Source organism: Equus asinus, chromosome 14 (genome assembly GCF_041296235.1).
Source record: "Equus asinus isolate D_3611 breed Donkey chromosome 14, EquAss-T2T_v2, whole genome shotgun sequence".
Lineage (NCBI taxonomy): Eukaryota > Metazoa > Chordata > Mammalia > Perissodactyla > Equidae > Equus > Equus asinus.
In genome coordinates, this window is record NC_091803.1 from 16,167,173 (window position 1) to 16,174,320 (window position 7,148).

The 7,148-nt window shown below is 40.4% G+C and overlaps 1 long non-coding RNA gene across 1 annotated transcript; it reads left to right on the plus strand.

The window, feature by feature from the left end:
- Positions 1–3,205, plus strand: LOC139040163 (uncharacterized). Its single transcript, XR_011494152.1, has 3 exons — positions 1–258; positions 1,328–1,963; positions 2,412–3,205. It is a non-coding gene; the product is annotated as an uncharacterized lncRNA (long non-coding RNA).
- Positions 3,206–7,148: the final 3,943 nt, after the last annotated feature.

Here is a 7,148-nt window from a genome sequence, read left to right on the forward strand (position 1 = left end):
AGTGTCCGCAGCAGACTGACATGGAGGAGGAGAGAAGAGCTTGGGCTCCGGAGATATTTTGAAGCTGCGGCTGAAAAGATTGGCTGGTGGAATGGATGCCGATGGTGGAATGCAAGAAAAAGAAGACTGGAGAATGACCTCAATAGATAAATAAAATGTAGTATATCCATACAATGGAATAATTCAGCTTTGAAAAGGAAGAAAATGCCGACAGCTGCCACAACATGGATGAACCTTGAAGACATTATGCCGAGTGAAGTAAGCCAGGCACGAGAGGACCAACGCCATACGATTCCACTTATATGAGTTACCTAGCACGTCAAATAGAGACAGAAAGTAGAATAGTGGGTGCCAGGGGCTGGAGGGAGGGGGGAATGGGGAACTGTTTAATGGGTACAGAGTTTTAGATTTGGAAGAGGGAAAAGTTCTGGAGATCCATTATTGCAGAACAATGTGAATATTCTTTTTTTTTTTATTAAAGATTGGCCCCCGAGCTAACGTCTGCTGCCAATCTTCTTCTTTTTTCCTTTTATTTTCTTTCTCCCCAAAGCCCCCCAGTACATGGTTGTATATTCTAGCTGTAGGTCCTTCTGGTTGTGCTGTGTAGGATGCTGCCTCAGCATGGTTTTTTGTGGGTTTTTAAAAAGATTTTATTTTTCCTTTTTCTCCCAAAGCCCCCCGGTACAAAGTTGTGTATTTTCAGTTGTGGGTCCTTCTAGTTGTGGTATGTGGGATGCCGCCTCAGCATGGGTTGATGAGCTGTGCCATGTCCGCGCCCAGGATCTGAACCAGCGAAACCCTGGGCCGCCGAAGCTGAGTGCGTGAACTTAACCACTCGGCCACCGGCTGGCCCCGACAATGTGAACATTCTTAACATTGGTTAAGGCAGTAAATTTTCTGGTACATGTATTTTACCACAGTTAAAAATTAAATTAAATTTTAAAAAATATTGCATTAAGGGGCAGGCCCCGTGGCTGAGTGGTTAAGTTCGCATGCTCTGCTTCGGAGGTACAGGGTTTCGCCGGTTTGGATCCTGGGTGCAAACGTGATACCACTCATCAGGCCATGCTGAGGCGGTGTCCCACATGCCACAACGAGAAGGACCCACAACTAAAAATATACAACTATGTACCTGCGGCCTGTGGGGAGAAAAAGGAAAAACAAAATCTTAAAAAATATATATATTGTATTAAATATATATATATATACAGTTTCTGGCCAGTAGGGTCTGCTTGATTCTCAGAATGTGGCAGCTGCTGCCAGAAGCTTCCTCTGGGCCATTGGCTCCCGAGTACAAGAGCACCTTCTCTTGGGATGTTTCCCTTAGGCTGCTGTTGAAAGAAAGTGCTGGTCAAACATAATGGCCCCTGGTACCGGACACACAAAACTCTCCTTCAACATCAGTGCTCCACTCACCAACATGCTCCCTGCAGTTGTCTGTGGAAGGGTCAAACAATAAAGCGCCAGTGAGTCTAAGGGGAAATCTTTGGCACTTCTCTTCTATCTTCTGGATTTCACTTTCGCGTGTTCTGTGGAACTTGCATTTCATGACCGTGCAAATGCATTTCGCAACGTGACTTTCATTTTGCATCCACGGGTTTCAGCAAAGTCCCACGTCGGCCATCTTGCCTAGATAAACACACCAAGACACAGCGTGATTGGGGCGCTTTGTCGGACTTAATGCAACAAATTTCCTGAGAATAGGGAGAGCTGCGAGAATTGCAGTAGGAGGTCTTTTCATAACTGCCCTAAATGGAATCATCAAAGCATTGGAGTGTCACTGTCCCCCCAGGGAGCTGAAGACAGAAGAGGTGCTCCACTTGGGAAAGGCATTCCAGAATGTGGAGCCCAGCGGAAATCCACTCAAACACTGGACACCGCATTCTCCTACACCCCAGCCAAGGCGGACAGCATCTCACACCAGGAGAAACCACTTGTCGGAATCCATTTTTCACACCTCAAGGTGATGATTTGAAGCACTAAAAATATTTGCTTTGATTTTATTTATTTATTTATTTATTTTCATGATGTTGAAGTGTCTTTTTTTTTTTTTTTTAAGATTGGCACCTGGGCTAACAACTGTTGCCAATCTTTTTTTTCCCCCTGCTTTATCTCCCCAAACCCCCCTGTACACAGTTGTATATCTTAGTTGCTGGTGCTTCTAGTTGTGGGATGTGGGACGCCGCCTCAACATGGCCTGATGAGCGGTGCCATGTCTGCGCCCAGGATCCGAACCCTGGGCCGCCGCAGCGGAGTGCGCGAACTTAACCACTCAGCCACAGAACTGGCCCCTATTTATTTATTTTTTTGAGGATGATTAGCCCTGAGGTAACTACTGCCAATCCTCCTCTTTTTGCTGAGGAAGACTGGCCCTGAGCTAACATCTGTGCCCATCTTCCTCTACTTTATAGTGGGATGCCTACCACAACATGGCTTGCCAAGTGGTGCCGTGTCTGCACCGGGGATCCAAATCAGCGAACCCCGGGCCATTGAAGAGGAACGTGCAAAATTAACCACTGCGCCACCCGGCCGGCCCCTGCTTTGATTTTAAAATATTAGTCTATTTCGTTGTTGTCAATCAGCTAAGACTTTTTTTTTGTTTTATTTTGAAATAATTATAGAGTCACTGGAAGTTGCAAAGAAGTGTATGGAGAGGTCCCCTGTACCTTTCATCCGGTTTCCCGTAATGGTTACATCTTAAAAAATGGTAGTACAATATCAAAACCAGGAATGAGACATTTATACAATGTATGTGTGTAGTTCTGTCATTTTATCATATAGGTAGATTCCTGTAACCATCGAGTCAATCAAGACAGAACTATCCTATCGCCACAAAGATCTTTCTGGTTCTCTCCCTTTACAGTCACACCCACCTCCCTTTCCTCCACAATCCCTAAACCCTGGGCATCACTACTTTGTTCTCCATCTCTGTAATTTTGTCATTTCGATACTGTTGTAGAAATGCAATCATATAGAGTGTGACCTCCTGAAATTAGCTTTTTCACATCGCATAACGCCCTTGAGATCCGTCCAATTGTTGCATGTATCAATAGTTTGTTCCTTTTTGTCACTGAGAATTCTTTGGAATTCTATTCCATAGAATGGCTGTACTATGGTTTCTTTAACCATTTACCTCTTGGAAGATATTTTGCTTGTTTCCAGGTTTTGACTATTACAAATAAAGCTGCTATGAACATTCATGTACAAGTTTTTGTGCAGACATAAGGTCTCATTTCGCTGGGATAAATGCCCAGGAGGGCAACTGCTGGGTCGCAGGGTAAGCGTATGTTTAATTTTTTTTTTTATTAAGATTATGATAGATTACAACCTTGTGAGATTTCAGTTGTACATTATTGTTAGTCATGTTGTGGGTACACCACTTCACCCTTTGTGCCCTCCCCCACCCCCCCTTTTCCCGGGTAACCACCGATCAGTTCTCCTTGTCTATATGTTAACTTCCACCTATAAGTGGAGTCATATAGAGTTCGTCTTTCTCTGTCTGGCTTATTTTGCTTAACATAATACCGTGAAGGTCCATCCATGTTGATGCGAATGGAACAATTTGGTCCTTTTTTATGGCTGAGTAGTATTCCATTGTGTATATATACCATATCTTCTTTATCCAGTCGTCAGTTTCTGGGCATTTAGGTTGGTTCCACGTCTTGGCTATTGTAAATAATGCTGCGATGAACATAGGGGTGCATGTGATTTTTGGGATTGCTGATTTCAGGTTCTTAGGATAGATACCCAGTAGTGGGATAGCTGGGTCATAGGGTATTTCTATTTTTAACTTTTTGAGAAATCTCCATACTGTTTTCCATAGTGGCTGCACTAGTTTGCATTCCCACCAACAGTGTATGAGGGTTCCCTTTTCACCACAGCCTCTCCAACATTTGTGACTCTTGGTTTTGGATATTTTTGCCAATCTAACGGGTGTAAGGTGATATCTTAGTGTAGTTTTGATTTGCATTTCCCTGATGATTAGTGATGATGAGCATCTTTTCATGTGTCTATTGGCCATACTTATATCTTCTTTGGAGAAATGTCTGTTCATGTCCTCAGCCCATTTTTTGATCGGGTTGTTTGTTTTTTTGTTGTTAAGCTGTGTGAGTTCTTTGTATATTATGGAGATTAATCCTTTGTCGGATAAGTAGCTTGTAAATATTTTTTCCCAATTAGTGGGCTGTTTTTTTGTTTCAATCCTCTTTTCCCTTGCCTTGAAGAAACTCTTTAGTCTGATGAAGTCCCATTTGTTTATTCTATTGTTTCCCTCATCTGAGGGGTTATGGTGTCCGAAAAGATTCTTTTGAAACTGATGTCAAAGAGTGTACTGCCTATATTCTCTTCTAGAAGACTTATTGTTCAGGCCTAATCTTTAGGTCTTTGATCCATTTTGAGTTTATTTTGGTGAATGGTGAAAAAGAATGGTCAATTTTCATTCTTTTACATGTGGCTGTCCAGTTTTCCCAGCACCATTTGTTGAAGAGACTTTCTTTTCTCCATTGTAGGCCTTCAGCTCCTTTGTCAAAGATTAGCTGTCCATAGATGTATGGTTTTATCTCTGGGCTTTCAATCTGTTCCATTGATCTGTGCACCTGTTTTTGTACCAGTACCATGCTGTTTTGATTACTGTGGCTTTGTAGTATACTTTGAAGTCAGGGATTGTGATGCCTCCCGCTTTGTTCTTCTTTCTCAGGATTGCTTTAGCAATTCGGGGTCTTTTGTTGCCCCACATGAATTTTAGGATTCTTTGTTCAATTTCTGTAAAGAATGTCCTTGGGATCCTATTGGGATAGCATTGAACCTGTAGATTGCTTTAGGTAGTATGGACATTTTAACTATGTTTATTCTTCCAATCCATGTGCATGGAATGTCTTTCCATCTCTTTATGTCGTCGTCAATTTCTTTCAAGAAAGTCTTGTAGTTTTCATTGTATAAATCTTTCACTTCCTTGGTTAAATTTATCCCAAGGTATTTTATTCTTTTCATTGTGATTGTGAATGGGATTGAGTTCTTGAGTCCTTTTTCTGTTAGTCCATTGTTAGTGTATAGAAATGCTACTGATTTATGTATGTTGATTTTATACCCTGAAACTTTGCTGTAGCTGTTGATTGTTTCTAATAGTTTTCCTATGGATTCTTTGGGGTTTTCTATATATAAGATCATATCATCTGCAAACAGCAAGAGTTTTACTTCTTCATTGCCTATTTGGATTCCTTTTATTTCTTTTTCCTGCCGAATTGCTCTGGCCAACACCTCCAGTACTATGTTGAATAAGAGTGGTGAAAGTGGGCACCCTTGTCTTGTTCCTGTCCTCAGAGGGATGGCTTTCAGTTTTTGTCCATTGAGTATGATGTTGGCTGTGGGTCTGTCATATATGGCCTTTATTATGTTGAGGTACTTTCCTTCTATACCCATTTTATTGAGAGTTTTTATCATAAATGGATGTTGGATCTTGTCGAATGCTTTCTCTGCATCTATTGAGATGATCATGTGGTTTTTGTTTTTCATTTTGTTAATGTAGTGCATCACGTTGATTGACTTGCGGATGTTGAACCATCCCTGTCTCCCTGGTATAAATCCCACTTGATCATGGTGTATAATCTTTTTGATGTATTGCTGTATTCGGTTTGCCAGAATTTTGTTGAGGATTTTTGCATCTATGTTCATCAGTGATATTGGCCTGTAGTTCTCCTTCTTTGTGTTGTCCTTGTCAGGTTTGGGGATCAGAGTGATGTTGGCTTCATAGAATGTGTTAGGGAGTACTCCATCTTCCTCAATTTTCTGGAATAGTTTGAGAAGGATAGGTATTAAATCTTCTTTGAATGTTTGGTAGAATTCTCCAGAGAAGCTGTCTGGTCCTGGACTCTTATTTTTGGGGAGGTTTTTGATTACTGTTTCTATTTCTTTACTTGTGATTGGCCTATTCAGATTCTCCATTTCTTCCTGGTTCAGTTTGGGAAGGTTGTAAGAGTCTAGGAATTTGTCCATTTCTTCTAGGTTGTTCAATTTGTTGGCATATAGTTTTTCATAGTATTCTCTTATGATCCCTTGTATTTCTTCGGTATCTGTTGTGATTTCTCCTCTCTCATTCCTAATTTTATTTATTTGAGATTTCTCTCTTCTTTTCTTGGTGAGTCTGGCTAAGGGTTTGTCGATTTTGTTAATTTTTTCGAAGAACCAACTCTTTGTTTCATTGATCCTTTCTACTGTCTTTTTTGTTTCAATGTCATTTATTTCTGCTCTTGTTTTTATTATTTCCCTCCTTCTACTGACTCTGGGCTTTGTTTGTTCTTCTTTTTCTAGTTCTGTTAGGTGCGTTTGAAGTTACTTATGTGAGCTTTTTCTTGTTTAATGAGGTGAGCCTGTATTGCAATGAATTTCCCTCTTAGGACTGCCTTTGCTGCATCCCAAATGATTTGGTATGACGTGTTCTCATTTTTTATTTGTCTCCAGATAATATTTGATTTCTTCTTTAATTTCTTCAATAATCCATTGTTTGTTCAGTAGCATGTTGTTTAGTCTCCACATTTTTGCACTTTTCTCTGCTTTATTCTTGTAGTTGATTTCTAGTTTCATAGCATTATGATCAGAAAAGATGCTTGATATTATTTCAACTCTCTTGTATTTATTGATGCTTGCTTTGTTTCCCAAAACATGGTCTATCCTTGAGAATGTTCCATGTGCACTTGAGAAGAATGTGTAACCTGCTGTTTTTGGATGAAGTGTTCTATATATATCTATTAAGTCCATCTGGTCTAACTTTTCATTTAATTCTATTATTTCCTTGTTGATTTTCTGTCTGGATGTTCTGTCCATTGGTGTTAATGGTGTGTTGAGGTCCCCTATTATTGTATTGTTGTTGATGTCTTCTTTTAGTTCTGTTAAGAGTTGCTTTACAAATTTTGGTGCTCCTGTGTTGGGTGCGTATATATTTATAAGTGTTATGTCTTCTTGGTGGAGAGTCCCTTTTATCATTATATACTGTCCCTCTTTGTCTTTCTTTATCTGTTGTGCTTTGAAGTCTACTTTGTCTGATATTAGTATAGCGACACCTGCTTTCTTTTGTTCATTATTAGCTTGGAGTATTGTCTTCCATCCCTTCACTCTGAGTCTGTGTTTGTCTTTGGGGCTGAGGTGTGTTTCCT